At 38.3% G+C, this 16,747-nt stretch overlaps 1 protein-coding gene and 1 long non-coding RNA gene across 4 annotated transcripts in view; one reads left to right on the forward strand and one right to left on the reverse strand.

Annotated features, from left to right (window-relative positions):
• Positions 1–16,747, reverse strand: part of LOC109421283 (pseudouridylate synthase RPUSD2) — a 646,492-nt gene that overhangs the window by 264,418 nt on the left and 365,327 nt on the right. The window lies entirely within an intron of this gene.
• LOC134289027 (uncharacterized) lies at positions 1,723–2,989 on the forward strand. Its single transcript, XR_009998225.1, has 2 exons — positions 1,723–1,850; positions 1,920–2,989. It is a non-coding gene; the product is annotated as an uncharacterized LOC134289027 (long non-coding RNA).

The following is a 16,747-nucleotide window of genomic DNA, read 5'->3' on the forward strand; positions in this document are numbered from 1 at the left end:
CTCGTTTTCAATCCGATAGGAAGCGAAGTAATCCATGATGAGTGAATGCATTTATTTCACCATAAATTTTAAATGGCACTTGAAATTAGGTAACAGTCATCAAATATCAAGATGATCAATTACAAATGAAATGTTAGATTCGAAAATTATGTTGAGCCATGATCAAATATTACATAATAAGTGTTACATTTATTTGCATCGTGTGCGATTGACAAATAAAAAATTTCCTGCTAGAAAACTAAGTTGTTACGATGTTGTTGAGAACATATCCGATACTTAATTTTATGTTATAACAATGTATTGAAAAACATCTTTAGTTACATCCAAGATGTTTTATAAGCCGCCATTTTTTGCGCTTTTTCGGTGATATAAGTGTACGAAAACAAGTTTTCCGCATTCTGAACAAAACTTTTATATTTGTATGAAACATGTATTATATACATCATTATAACAAGTTGTGTTGCTTGGGAACTCGATACCTGGTGAAATTTTGTGAGTATTTATTGATAATTTCATGTAAATTCAGGTTAAATGTTTTGTATGTTACCGAAAACATGTAGATTTCGCAAAAAACTGGTAAATTTGGAATGTTTTAAAACTTAGACCGATCATCTGTACACAGATAAAAATAATGAGGTTTACACGTCATGTAAACTTCATTTTAGTCATGTAAACTTTATATTGGTGGTGCATACTGTATGTATGACACATAATGTAAGTTTACATGTTATTTCATGATATTCACATGATATTTCATGTAGACTTCTGTGATATCCCATGCTCCAACTATGTGTATCGTTTGTCAAAGAACTTCACACTTTTTTCGATCTGTGTATATCCCCAACAAACACATAAGCGATCATTGTAAATCTCAACAGCAGTCCAACGCACATTACCGTCACTCCGATGCAGAAATTATGACACTCATTGCTATATGGCCATTAATACTCGGCGCTGCAAACACATATGGAGGTCGCCGTATGAATAAAAATTTGAGCTGTAGCTGTAATTGCTTTTCTCGTTATATTGCTGCTGATGCTTTCGCTTTCGCGCTTCTGCTACTTCTCCGATTCGATGCCATATTTACCCCTAACAAAAGCTGCTGTGAAATCGTATCGAACGTTGTAAACTACTATTACAGACGTGATAGCCACCTCTTAGCTGGTGTATATTGACTTTTTGCTCCTCTCGCTGCTGTTATCAACGATTATTTCTTTATGGCGAATCAATTTCTTTGCTCGTTTAATTGTTCATTTATGGGAGGGAGGGTTGGTGTTGATTTCGTTTTCTTCTGCAAGTACCTACACCGTTCAAGAAGAAGTCGATCATATATCAATACCACACCTGCTGTTTCTCAGTTACTCTGTACTACACTGCCAAAGAGTAATCGTCCGGGTGGGTACTAGGTACTAGCAATGCTAAAGGTGCGAAGCCAGGGCCTGCCGCTTCTTAACGTTTGATTTATAGAGACCGATAGTGATGATAAATGGCGGGAACTATTTGTTCAGCCGGTTGATGGTAATCGTTTGATTGTTTGGATGTAATTCTTTTTGCCCCTTTATTTTCAATTACTAGGTAGGTAGTACCGCTGTCCCGGTTCGCTGGCTGGAGGATGAGTTATGGCTGGCTAATGAGGTTTTATTTATCTTTGAATGATCGTAAAAATCGATTTGCAAAACGTTTTGTATTGTTGGAGCAAGCGGGAACTCCGGGTTGTACTATGTGTTGTGGTGATATAGCATGTATGTGAAACTGGCAACACGGGTACATCTGCCTCTGAAACTATAGTGATTAGTTTATTGCTGGTTGAGGAGGGAAGCAGTTCATAGTGCACGAAGAGATACCAAATTGTATGTATTGTATCATTAGAAGTTAGCACAAATGTATATATGTAATTAAGTTAATAAAATGAATTTCAGCATTGAAGCTGCAACCACGGAAGCTGCTCTCGATAGTTGGTGTGTCGTGCCGAAAATGAATATCCTCCCCAACAAACTTCAATGAATTTGAAGCTCAATATACTCGAAAAGCACCATGGAGACAACAATACTTGCTCTCCAACAGTTGGAGGAGCGTAGCAAGCAATGGCGAAAGCATTACGAGGATGAAGAGAAAAGGATAGAAGCTGAATATGAACGTGAGTTGGCTGAAATTGAGCGTGCATATAAAGAAGCTGCACGCAAAATTCGAATGGACTTTTATGCTAGAAGAGAAGCTGTAAAAAGGCAACATTATGGTGAAGATGTTCGTGAAAAACAACCCGTTAAATCTTCTCAAAAAATTGCCTGCAATACTGCCCATCACTGCAGAGAAGGTCCGTCTCATCGACAGTTATTAGCGCCCCGAACAGATTCAATCGATGTATCTGTTGAACAAAGAGGGTCCCAAACAATACCATCGAAGGCGACACGACTCGTCGCATCATCATATATACCGCCAATTTCTAGTGTGTTAATTATATCCACTAGGAATGGCAATTACAGAAGCAGCGATAATCAAAAACTGCGCACCGACAAGTATATGGCTTTGGAAACCGTATCAAACCATGGACAATACGGGATGAGTAACGCAAGTGGATTTTTCAAAACAAAAATGTTAACAACGACAAACGTGCTTGTGGTCTTCGATCCCGGTGGCACCCGTTTGAATGGACCGTACATTGAGACAATGCACAATGTGAATATAAGTGGTATCCGTCGATGTAGGCTATTCCATGGGAAAACGGCAAACAGAATTGTTCGACCTCGTTACCAGTTTCACGGGCGGGGGTATGTTGTGGTGATATAGCATGTATGTGAAACTGGCAACACGGGTACATCTGCCTCTGAAACTATAGTGATTAGTTTATTGCTGGTTGAGGAGGGAAGCAGTTCATAGTGCACGAAGAGATACCAAATTGTATGTATTGTATCATTAGAAGTTAGCACAAATGTATATATGTAATTAAGTTAATAAAATGAATTTCAGCATTGAAGCTGCAACCACGGAAGCTGCTCTCGATAGTTGGTGTGTCGTGCCGAAAATGAATATCCTCCCCAACACTATGAACTGATGTACGTTTTACTGCTAGAGTACACATTACTCATAAATTAAAGGCTTAAGCAAGGACACAATATAACGTGAAATGGTTAGTTTAAAGAAAACCACAAAACTGCCTTCCCTGATGGAAGTGAAATGGTGCAACTGTTTTGTATCATGGTAAAATTTTAGCTGGTTTCCAAATATCAGCGTTGCCCACATTTGTACGTCCCTATTGAAATGATTTCACTATCGTGCCTAATGACCGGAAAACCCCTCCATACAAAATGGTTCATGGGTTTCATAGAAACTCCTTCCTAAATTCCTCCTGGGATTTCTTAACCCTTTGGAGCCGGAGGGGTCATATATGACCCCAACATACAAACGACTGTATAAATCCACCCATTCGATAAAACAGAACACTGTCTTCGGCAAAGTTGCTGCAAATTGAGACCTCTATTAGCGAAAATGGGCATATTTGTATTTGGGGCTTCACTGACTACCTAGAACATCCTGAACACCATGAAATTTGGAAAAACGAAAAAATTGACATACCATTAAATCTAAAAACTGAACTTGGATGTGGGTTACGTTTATATGTATTCATTTAAACTTTGCCAAGAATATCAAAAGGTGTTATTTGTATTCTGGGATGTTCTAGGTATTCCAAACTGTCCTATAGTGAAGTTCTTCAAATCTACAAGAATTATATTATGTATTTTCACCACAAATAATAGCATTGAATACCCTACTGGGATCCGTGAAGCTCTTGGCATCTACAATGTCTTTTATGGACAGTATAGGGATATTACAGGTCAGCCAAACTACCTTGGAGTTCAGAACTTCAGGTCTACACTCGGAATGGAGCAATCTGAAGTCTGATAGCTTATTACAAACCTTTGGGTCATTCAGGACCGTCCAAACTGTTCTATAATGAAGTCCTTCAAATCAACAAGAAAAACTTTATGTGTTTTCGCCATAAATAATAGTATTGCATAATCTGCTGAGATCCGCGAAGCTCTTGAAATCTCAAATGTCATTTAGAAACACTACAGGGATATTCCAGGTCAGCCAAACAAACTTGGAGCCTTGCTTGGAGCTCAGAACTTCAGGTCTACACTCGTAACAACAACCGTATCTGCTATACTGAGTAACGTTGCATATTTATCCGTGGTTACTGGACCAATCGGATGTCTACTTGTTTATTATAAACATTTGGGACATTCAGGTTCGTCCAAACTGTTCTATAATGAAGTCCTTCAAATCTACAAGAAAAACTTTATGTGTTTTCACCATCAATAATAACATAGCATAATCTGCTGAGATCCGTGATGCTCTTGAAATCTCAAATGTCATTTAGAGATACTATAGAAATGTTCCAGGCTAGCCAAACTATCTTTGAGTTCAGAACTTCAGGTCTACACTCGTAACATCAGCTATATCTGACATACTGAGTAACGTTGCATAATCAATCGCAGTGACTAGATCACTCTAAAAATCTCGTTAATACACATAAAAAAAAAAACATAGCATAATCTGCTGAGATCCGTGAAGCTCTTGCAATCTCAAATGTCATTCAGAGACACAACAGGGAATATTCCAGGTCAGCCATCTTCGAGTTTAGATCTTCAGGTCTACACTCGTAACATCACCTATATCTGACATACTGAGTAACGTTTCATAATCAATCGAGGTGACTGGACCAACCTGAAGTCTACTACGGGTCGGACTCGATTATCTGGAGTCGGGTTCTGGCGCTTCTCAATACAGTATCTCGCTAATGGAATGTTACAAGAAGCTGAAATTTTGACTGATCACTAATCAAAATTATCTTGACAAAATGTCAGAATTTCAGCTTTTGAGATCGTTCCGTTCCCCAGATATATGTGTGAGGAGCATCTGAACCCGACTCCGGATAGTCGAGTCCGACCTGTATATATTATTATGAACCTTTGGGACAATGAGAGTCGTCCAAACTATCCTGAAGTTCAGCTCTTGATAGAAACAGTAGTTATTTTCATAATATACTTTGTACTGTAATCTGTTTAGCCCTGTCATATAATATGTAAGTCATTTCAAGATTGTTTTGAGATATTCCAGATCAACAACACTAGTTCGGAGACCATAGCTTTAGGTCTACACTTGTGATATTAGCTTTTGCCACTACGTTGAATAGTGTTACATAATCCACTGTATTTACACGCAAAAAAATCCGTTCTGATATACGTGAACTCTCAGTCACGGCAACGGGAACAAACGGGAGCTATGCATAGCAACGATAACAACAACAAGAAATGTACACCGTGAACTAGATAGATTTCGCGTATTTTTTAGCTTCATAACTCTATATAGCCAAAATAGGAACTACAATTGCTGTAGATGCTAGATATTAAACATCCTAATAGTTTGGATGGCCCCGGTTGATCGAATGATGTCCATTGAACATTCAGAAGATTTATTGGACATGATAGATTACAAATAGTAGCTTTGTATAATGAAGGAAGCTACCGTTACACCCGTAGACTTTAGAGTGTAATCTCAAGAGCGGTTTGGATGACCTAGGATATCCCAACAGATCCGATACTGCCTATTGAATTTGCTGAAGACTTACTGGACATGATAGATTACAAATAATAGCTTTGTATAATGAAAGAAGTTATCTTTAGGAGCTAAACTCAAGAACAGTTTGGATGGCCTAGGATATCCAGAAAAAAAATAGTCTGCATGGTATTCTACCCTTTTGCTGTTGAGCACCAAAACAACAGCAAAATGTAGAAAAAGCTCCATAATAACGCTTGAAAAAATTCCGGCTTCAAAGGGTTAACGGATTCTATAGAAAAACCCTTCAATGATTGCTACATAAGTTCATGTTTGTATTCCGTTATGTGTATTTTCAAACATTTTTGAAGGAATTTCTCCAGAATTAATAATTATTATAGTCAAGTTTTTTTTTCTAGGAGTTTTTCTTCGAAATATCTCTAGGAATTTCTTTTCTTTTCTTTGGAATTCTTCATGAAATTTATCAATAAATTCTTCTAGGAATTTCTCCAGGAATTCCTCCAAACGGTTCTTAAAAGATGCAACTTTAGGAGCAATTTTTTTTTTCTTTCAGATTGTCTCGCCACAGAAATTACCCCAAAATCTATTCCTTGGCATTTTCCAGTGGTTTTTTTTTAATACTTGCAAATGGTTCTTCAGTTCTTCCAGGCAGTATTTCCATAGACTTAATGGTATTTCAAAGATTACTTTAAAAATTCATTATATTTTTCTTGATTTTTTTTCAGAGGTTTTAGCGTGCTTGTGGGTGCGAACAGAACTCTTCCAGTTTTAATTTCGTTTCTGAAGGATTTCCATCAGAAAATTATCCGGTAATAGTTTGGCTAATTCTGAGTACAAATCCTGTCAGAAATTGTCTCAGATGTTTCTCCAGGAGTTCTTCCAAGGATTCCTTCAGAAAACCCTCCAGGGATCTCTCAGAAGTTTATTGATGGTTTCAACAAGATTTTTACCAGTATCTTTGCCTGTGATTTGTGCAGACATTTTTTAAAAGATTCCTTCAGAAACTTCTCTACGGGTTTTTTCTAGGAATCCATCCAGACATTTCTAACGTATTTTTTTTTCTTGAAATTGCTTGCATAGTTACTCCGGAAGTGTCTCATTTTTTTTCCTTCTGAGGTATTTTTTAATGTTTTGTGTAGGTTCTTCAGGTATTTAACAATGTTTTATGCTAGGCATTCATTGCTTCATAAATTTCTGGAATTTCTCCAGAAAATTTTCAAGAATCTCTTCTTAGAAATTCCTTCTCGAAGAACTCTTCAGTTATTTTTGTGTAATCCTTGGAGGAATGTTTGAACAAATTCTGCAGGGATCTATATTTCTGATGAAACCGCAAGAGCAATTTAAAAAAAATCCTTGCAGGATTTTCTGCACGAATCACTGCAGAAATTTCTCAAAGAACACTGGGAAGAATTTTCGAACAAGTTCCTGTAGAATTTGTAAGGAAATTTTTAGAAGAATTTGTGAAAATACTCCATGAAAAAACTTCTGACGAAATGCCTTATTTGAAATTCGTCAAGGAATCCCTAACATACTCAAGAAGTCTCTGAAGATAAAGATATCTCCTGAAGGAATTTCAAAAGGAACCCCCGCAAAAATTTCGATACTCAGCAGTATCGATGTAAATTATTAGAATGTACTTTCCAATAATTCTTACTACGAATATCTGAATCAAACCCGGGAAGAATTTCTCAAGATTTTTCCGGAGAAACTTCTCGGGAAACACTTAGTGTAATTCCAAGAAAAATGTTTCGATGCAAAGGAAAAATCCTAAAGAAATCCTTCTATAAAGTTCTTGAAGGATTTTTAGAACTATTCCTGGAGAAATCTGTGGACGAGTTTTAGAAAAACATCCTGCAGGATTACGTGGAGAAACGCATAGAAAATCGTCTGCAAAAATCCCTAGAAAAAGATCATAAGATATTAACCCTAAAAGGGATACCTGGGGTCCATTGGACCCCAGGCGCCTTTCAGAGCTTGTCTTTGATGGAACACACTCAGCGAGGTGACGAAACTGAGGCCATGAAGGTATCCCTTTTAGGGTTAATTAAGAAATATTTGTAGAAATTCTTAAGAAATACGTTTGAATAATTTTTCGCAAGAATTCGTGGTGAAATAATTGGGAGGAAATTTCGAACTAATTTCTGGGAAATACACGGAGGAATGTTAATGAAAAATCCTGAAGGAGGCTCAGTATGAACTGAGGGAAACTCTGGATGAATTTCCTTCCGAAATACTTAAAGTAATAATTTAAGAATTCTGGAGGAATTTCTGCAGGATTTTCTAGATAAATCACTGTAGAAGTGCCAGGACATATTCATACGGAATTTTTCAAAGGAATCCCTAGAGCAAATCATGAACAAATCTTTGGTGGACTACCCGAAAATTTACTGAAGAAACCACTAGAAGAATTTTTGAAGGAATTCCTTAAGAAAATTTTTGAAGGAATTCCTTAAGAAAATACTCCTGGAGAAATTTCCTGTGGGTTTTGTTAAACAAATCCCTAGAAAAATTACTTAAGTTATTTCTGGCAGATTCAAATATCGAATTTCAGGAATATTTTTCTGAAAGAATTCTGGAAGAAATCCACAGAAGATATCCTTGGATTTATTTATAGAAGAATCTCATTTGGAATTTATGATGGAATCTCCAGTAATATTCTAGAAAGATCCTTGGGGAAATTTCTGGAGAAATATTTGATTCAAGAATCATTGAAAGCATTTCTGGAGGAATCTATGGATGATTTCCTGAAAAAAATCTCGTACGGATTCCTGAAAAAATCCATGCAGTATTTTTGCATTTTTGCAGTAACCTATGAAACTTCGTTGAGAAAAAAAATTTGGGAAATTTCTGGCGAATCCTCTAATGAAAATTCCGGGTAAAATTCTAAAGGAATTTCTGAAGGAATCTATGGGAAAGTGTTTTAGGAACTTTCAAATAAAATCTGTGAAACTTTCCCATAAGAAATTCCTGGAGGATTTTCTAAACGAACCCATGAAGCATTACCGGAGCTCTGATATCCAGGGAAGTTTTTTTTTCAATTTCACGGCATAATTTCTTAAGGGGCCGTTCATAAACCACGTAGACTTTTTGGGGGGAGGGGAGGGGGTCTGGCCGAAGTCTACGCTCCATACAAATTATTAAATGTTTGTATGGACAAAAGTCTACGAGGGGGAGGGGTGGGGGTTCTGAGATGGCCAAATTTTGGTCTACGTGGTTTATGAACAGCCCCTAATCAATCCCTGCAAGATTTTCAATATCAGATATAAATATCAGAAAGAGCCGGAAATCTCGTTAACGAAGATAATAACAATAACAGAAAGGAAGTTTGTCTTTGGGATTTATTCAATGGAAAATGCCATAAAAAGAACTTTTTTTCTAAATGTATTGCAGTTATTATTAAATTCGTGAGTTAGTAAACACAATAAAAAATACATAGGAGATTTTAACCTCATATCAGAGCGTTGAACTCGTGCTCAAAGTTTTTGGGGTCAAACCCTTCTCGTTACCCAAGTTCTATATAGAAGGTCCACCCGCAAAAAACTCATATGTCTTTCCTCCTATCGCCTTCCAAAGATCGGACCTCGAAGGCGCAAATAAAATCTCGAAAAAATCATTTATTCGAACTTCTTATGTCAATTAGGGCGAAAACAAATCTTAATTTCATTGAAAAGCCATTTTCTTACATGTATGGAAGCACAAAAACCGAATATTTACGAGGGCAATAAAAAAATGTTTACCTGAAGAGCTGGTTACTCATTGAGTAACTTGGAGTAACCTCGATGACACCACTGCTGTATTGTTCTCCACAAAGAAGGAAATTGTACCACGATTTCAAAATACGCCACAAATTCTTTGCGTCACAGTATCATGATAGACGAGTTAAAGGCAATTGAAAGGTGGAAACGGTACCTTAACGAACAATTCCTTAGCATAAAAGGCAAAGCTACAACACATTAGATGAATGATATTCAAAGACGGAAAAAAGCGAAAGTAGCCATAGAATTCTAAAGGGGTTGCTTACACCGCAGTAAATTTGAATATTTCTCAGTCCTAACAACCGAGACCAAATTAGCATATTTTGCGAGCCACCGAAACTCGAAAGCTGTTGGTGCCTTGGACGTCTCGTCGTCGTCGTCGTCGTAGACACTGTCATATGTAGATACACGCGACAGTGGAATCAATGACCCTAATTTGGGAAATAGATGTGGTAGGAGGATGGAGCAGAGCAGATAGATCTGAAAACGGACCGTCTGGACTGTTAGGGTTCAATTCAGATTCTATCTGATTGGCTTTGCTTTAGAGATAGCTCGACTTGACTTTTCAGTGTATCCAGTACTTTTGTACCTAACATAGAACAAAAGAATGTGAAAAACGAGGCTTTTCCTTGGTGACTAACTGTGATAGTGCTCATGGAAACCTAGCTGAGATGCAGGCTCTGTTCAAGTAGACATGTAATACCCAGATGCATAACTGTACAAAACGTCCACAATCTAATAATCATTTTGGATCATAAATTGGCAGTCGAACGAGGATGGTGAAACCGACGCTGCTGCACCAAACCTGTTTGTGATTCTTCTGAATGAAAAAGAAAAATCGAATCCTATCGGACGGACTTGCAGCCGCTCACCCAAAACACATAAGATAGGATTATGTCATCTCAAGTTCCAGCAAAAGAGTTCATTGACTCAACAGCCATGACTAACACGATACACTGAAGAAGCAATGACCCTTACGAAGTGTGCAAACATTCCTTCATCGATTTATTTTTAGCAATGATGCTGCACTCGGATCATTTTTCAAACGAGATGATGCTTGGAAGACGAACCGTGTGCATGGCTTTCGTGTGATGAAAACTGAGAATCAAAATTTGGAAAGACATCTTGGCAACGGTTCCGCGATGTTCGTTTGTAATTAAAGATCAGGCGTTCAATTGAGTAATTAAATCTCTCTTGTATATTTACAAAATATATCTCACTTTCCAATTTTGCTACGAGTGGATCCGATGTACGTAATAATCTCCAACGGTTTCTGTTCACCATCTCCTCCTGGTCCTCCTCCTCTAGGACACCTAGGGAACCGTGGTCCTATCGGTTCCACCTTGGGCGGCTCCTTTCCGCCAACCGTAAGCTTTCCCACAATTTTCTTCGTCATATCCTGCATCACTTCGTACTTCCGCTGGTATTCGTTCATAATCTCGGCCCGCGTCAGGCAATCAATCGCCTTGGTCAGCTCCGTTTCCGGCATGTTCTGAATCTTCTTATCGATCCTTATCCCAGCGATCGCCGCCAACACGTCATTATCCGTTACCGGAAGGATGTCCATCTCGTCCACGGTTCCAGCTGCGCCACTCCAGCTAACATCCGATGACAGCCCCAGGCGTTCCTTGACCTGCTGTTGATCGTGTTCCACTCGGCGATCGAAGGCCTCCAATAGGGACATCCCTTCCACAACCGATGTATCGCCTCTTTGCACGATCACCTCCCCTCCATAGCTCACCCTCCCCTGAATGACATCGTCCAAAAATCCCGGAAAGTACGAATCCTCCAAAAACTCGCCCTCCTGGGGGACGTACCGATCTTCGTCGAATCCCATCGCTCCCAGTACGTCCTCTTCGGCTCCACCGGAAGCATCCCAATCGAGCTCAGCTTCACCCAAAATGCGATTTAAATCGATCGGCTCCTGATGCAGTGAATCCTCCTCGTACGCCTCCAAGGCTGCCGCTTCCTCATCATCCAGAAAATCGGCTTCGTTTGCAGAACCACCGGTTGCTGCATGTAGGCGATCCGCCTCGCGGGACAAGTGCATCATTTCCCGGTACACTTCCGGTGGCGATAGGAGGGGCTGTTCGTCCAAGGCTTTTTCCGATTGGTGGGCCATTCTGTCTGGGGTTCTTCGTAACCTTTCGGGACGTGTGACGTTCTAGGTGAGGTTTGTGGCGTATGTGGGTTGCTCGATCTCACCGCCAGCTGTGATGGACTGAAACATGGACTGAAATGCCTGAGAAAGTAGGCTTCGCTTGCTGAACCGGTTGCTGAGGGTTGCTGTATGTTGGTGTTCTAGGATACTCCGGGTCGAGACGTGTAACGTTCTGAGTGGAGTTGGGATTGGAGTCTTTCTGTCTGTGTGTTTGACTCATGGTCTGACTCCGAAACGATTAGTGTGAAAATGCCCAGTCAACCAGTGATTGTATAAGATGTTGAATAAGATGTTAAAGTGGAGGCGTTATGCGTACATTCTACGTGCGCCTAAATGGAAGCATGCACGGATATGGCCTCCACTTTATCAACTTATGCAACATCCCATACGATTACTGGTTGTCTGGGTGTGCATACATGAGTTTTTTTTTAGATCCACGAATGTTTTTATTTTTGTGAATCGTTTGTCATTCCATAAGAAGGTTCTACTTAAGGTTTCGCAGCAAATTCTCGGGAAATTCCTCCAGAAGTTTTACCGGAAAATTCACAGAGATGGAACCCAAACTCCCTCTACGAGTTTCTTCTGAAATTCCTCTAAGAATAAATGCAGTTCTTCCATAAGTTGCTCCAGGAATTTTCGGACCAGATTTTCTTTAGGTATTTCTTCCGAGATTATCCCAGTAGTTTCTTATAGGTTGTCCTCAGCAACTCTAAGAATCGTTCAGGAGTACTTCCAGTGATTCTTCCAGGATTCAACAACAGGATTCTATGTGATTTATCCAGAAGTTTCTTCTGTAATTCTTCAAGGAGTTCCTCCTGAATTTCTCAGGAAGTTCCTTCTCCAGGAATCATTTATAGCATTCATACAGGAAAACTTTCCACCAGGAATATCTTCCGGGATTTCTATATTGATTCCTTCCGGGATTCCCCCAGAAACTTCTCATAGTACTCCCACAGGTGTTACTTCTCTGGTTCCTCCAATAGTTCCTAATGAAATTACTCTAGATTTTTCCTCTAAGATTGCACAACACAGGAATAGAATCGAGGATCATTTCAAAAAATTTTATGGAGATTTTTTCCGACATTTTTGTCATAGAAGTCCTTCCCGGGGTTGCTGAAGAAATTCCTTCCGTGATTTCTTTAGGACTTCCTTCCGTGATTCTTTCAGCAATCGTTCAGGAACTCAATTCAAGATTCCTCCAGGAGTTCCTTCTGAGATTTCTCCAAGAATACTTTCTTGGATTTATCCAGGAAATCCTCCCGATATTTCTTCAAGATTTTCTAGCAGAATTTCATTAGAAACTTCTTCCGGTAATCCGCCAGCAACTCCTCCCGATATTTCTTCATTAACTGGTTCCCGTAGAATTTCCTTATGGAATTTGTTCAGATTGTTATGGAATCCCTCAGGAAGTTCTTTGTGGAATTCTCTCAGATGTTCCTTATGAAAATTCTCCAGGAGTTTTTTTTTAATTTCTTATGTAAGCATTCTAAGACTTCCATCTGGAATTCTCGCATGAGTTCTTAGTTTAATTTCTAAAGCACTTCCTTGAGGTATTCCTCCAACAATTTCTCAAAAAATATCTACAGCAGTTTTGTAGATTTTCAATTAATTCCTACAGAAATTTCTCTTTTTAGAGAAATTTTTCGATATATTGCTGTAAAACTCCACGACAGAGCTGTAGAAGAAATCCCACACTGAAATTTCTGAAGAATAATTAAATTTTGAAGAAGTTTCTGAAGATATTTTTGAATGAATCCCTGACGGACCATCAGAAGAAATCCGAGTGGGAGCTTCTGAAAGAATCTCTAAGGAAACTTTTCAAGACATCTTCAGTAAAATTTCTGTAAAAATCTCAAGAAGAACTTTTGAATGAATCTCAGGAAAAGTATCTAAAAAGAAGAGGTCGGGAAATTTTTGAAAAAAAATCCAGCAGGGAGCTTTGAAAACCTTCCTGGAGAAATACCTGAAGAAATTCCCCGAAAAGCCATTGACGGAATTCCTGGTAAAGTTTAGAAGGTTATCTTTAAGAAGATTTCTGTAGAAATCCTTAATAAAATTTCTTAACAAGTGTGTGGAAGACTTTCTAAACAAATCCATGGAGAAATTTTCAATGGAATTTTTCACTTTCAATGTTATAAAGTAATCGCTGCAAAAAAAAATCTAAAAGTATTCCTGAAGCACTTTGTAAACAGATTTCTGAAAAAAAATCCTGTAGAAAAACTTTAAAAAAAACGCCTTGATAAGCTTCTGTAAATATCCTTGGCAAGAAAAAACTCAAAAGAAATTCCTGTCGACATTCTTAGGGAACATTTTTTAATACATTCCTTAATAAGAATTCATATATAAATTCATATAGTTATCCTTTAAGGAAATACCGGAGGTATTTACGGTGAAATACATGGAGAAATATCTGGTGGATATCCTGAAGAAACCTGAAGGAAAAAATTCCTGAACAAATCTCTGGTGGAATTCCTGAACGAATATCTGAATCAATTTCTGGAAGATTTTTCGAGGAAACTGCTGGAAGAATTTACGAAAGAATCTTTCAAAGAATTCCTGTAGTAATCCTTGTAAATACACGAGTCCCTTGAAAAATTTCTGAAGTAATCTCTGGCGGAGCTTCAGGAGGAGCTCATGGGAATCTACATAAAGAAATTCCTGGATAAATTTCTGGGAAAATTCTCAAGTGAATTTCTGAAGAAACCTGCTGAAAAAAAAACGCAATAGCAGAATTATTGATGGAATCCTTGGACAAATTTACGAAGGTATCGCATAAAGAGTTCCTGTCGAAATCTCCTGCGATTTTTTATGGGATTCCTAGAAAATTTTCTGCAGTAAACTTTGGAATAATTTCTAAAGGAGTCTGTGCAAAATTTTCTAGAGAAATGCGTGGAGAAATTTCTGGAGGAATTCTGAACCATTGATTTTCTGAAGGAATCGCTGAAAGCACTTCTGAAGAAATCCGAGGATAATTTCCGGAAAGAATTCTCGTACGGATTTTTTTTTGGTAATGATGGAGGAATTTCTGAGGAAACCCATGGAAGGTTTTAAGAGGAGTTCTTGGGAAAATTTTCGGAAAATCCTTTAGAGGTAGATTCTCAATGAAACTCTAGAGAAGGAATCCGTAAAAGACTTTCTGAAAGGAATTTGTATGAAGATTTTCTAAAGGAACCATTGAGCAAATCCGAAAGGAATTCAAGGAGAAATTCCCCAGGGCATTTCTGGCAGAATTAATATTAAATTTTCTGGAACATTTCGCTTTCGAAATTTCTGAAGGATTTTAACAGCAATCCATGTAGTAATGTCCGAAGAAATCCATGACCTGTTTTTAAAATGCATTCTTTGATAATTTACTGGAGGAATCTCTCTAAGAATTTCTGAAGGGATTACTAAAGGATTTCTAAAGAAATTCATGGATAAATTTCTGAAGAAATCCTTGCAATATTTTCTAAAATAAACTTTTAAGAAATTCGGGACAAATTGTTAATGAAATATCTGAATTAAGCCCTGTAAGAATCTCTCGAAATCCCTGGAGAAAATTTAGGTATGAAACTGTTATAGATATTTTTTAAAAGCTCGTAGAGTTATTTCCGGGAAATTTTGTGAAGTAAATTATGGGCTTACTCAAGAGCTGATTACTCAGTGAATAACTTGGAATAAACTCGATGACATCACTGCACCTGAGTAATTCCCGGAAAGAATTTCGGAAGGAGTTCCATAAAGAATGCCAGAAGAAAGTTCTTTAGGAATCTCAAAATGAACTTCCGAAGGAATCAAGGAGGAAATCCCGGTTGTGATTACTAGATGAATGTCCGATGATGGAATCCTGATGGAATCTCAGAAGAAAATCCTGCAAGAAACCCTGAAGAAAGTCCTGGAAAAATCCATAAATAACATCCTACGGGAACCTTAGAAGGAATTCCTGCGGAGATCTCTGAAGGAATCCACAGAAGGAGCAATTTAGAAGGAACTTCAGGAGAAATTAATCCAGGTTCGATCAACCCGGAATTTTGACAAAAGCTTTTTCGAGGATTGCTTTAGCAATTCCTTTAGAAACCCTTTTCGAAATTCCTACAGGTATTCCTTCCGGGATTCCTTTTCCAGGAGTTCCATGTGAGGTTGCATCAGGAATTCTTTCTGTGATTTCTTCATGAATTTGTTTTACCTTTTGAGATTTATATAGGAAATCCCTCCAGGAATTGTCCAAGAACTGTTTCCAGTATAACTCCAAGAAATTTTTCCTGAAATACCTTCCAGCAATCTTTCTGGAATTACTTCTGGGTTTGAAAAACTCCTTCCGGGATTCCTGTAAGAATTTTTCCGTAAACTCCTTCCGCAATTCTTTTAGGGTTTTTTCAAGAACTGCTTCCAAGATTTCTCATGGAACTGTTTCGGGATTTTGTTGGAAACTCCTTCAGGAAGTTCTTCTGGGATTCCTCCATGAAGTTTTTTTCCGGGATTGCTGCAGCCACTACAAAATCTTTTCAGGATTCTCCTAGGAAATCCTTCCGGGATACCTCCGAGAACTGCTTTTACGATTCTTCCAGAAACTGGGGATTCTTTCAGAAACCGGGACTTCTTCAGGAACTCCATCAGGATTCCTGTGGAGATTATTTTCTGGGTTTATCAAGAAGTTCCATCTGGACCTCCTGCAGATCCTTCTGGAATACCTCCTTAAGTTCATTCTGGTATTCTACCAAATGTTCCTCATGAAAATCTTCCAGGAGTTTTTTTTTTTAAATTCCTTCTGGAATCCATTCTATCTGAAATTGTCTCATGAGTTCCGCACAAAACTACTAAAGCACTTCTTCAAGGTATTCCTCCAACAACTTCTCAAAGAATATCTACAGCAGTTTTGTAAGGAGTTGCTGCAGGAGTTCTTTCTGAGTTTTATTTTTCAATAAATTCTTTCCAGAAAAAAATGTAAATATGCTAATTCAATCTTGGAGAAGTCTTGTATGGAATTCCTGGAATAACCCCAGAAAAAACTCCTGGGGGAAACTCGAAATGAATATCCGAGTAATTCCCGAAAAACATTTCGAGAGAACTTCCTTAAAGAATCTCGGACGGAAGTTCTGGAGGAATCACAGAATAAACTTCTGGAGGATCTTCTGAAGAAATTCCGGTTGTAATTCCTAGGTAAATGTCCGATGAAAATCCAGGTGGAGTCTCAGAAGGAAATCCTGGAGGAAACGACGGTTTTGAAAGAATGGTGGGTCGTTCCGAGGTTTCTCAAAGAAATTCCTTCTCGGAT

This window comes from Aedes albopictus, chromosome 2 (assembly GCF_035046485.1).
Source record: "Aedes albopictus strain Foshan chromosome 2, AalbF5, whole genome shotgun sequence".
Taxonomy (NCBI): Eukaryota; Metazoa; Arthropoda; class Insecta; order Diptera; family Culicidae; genus Aedes; species Aedes albopictus.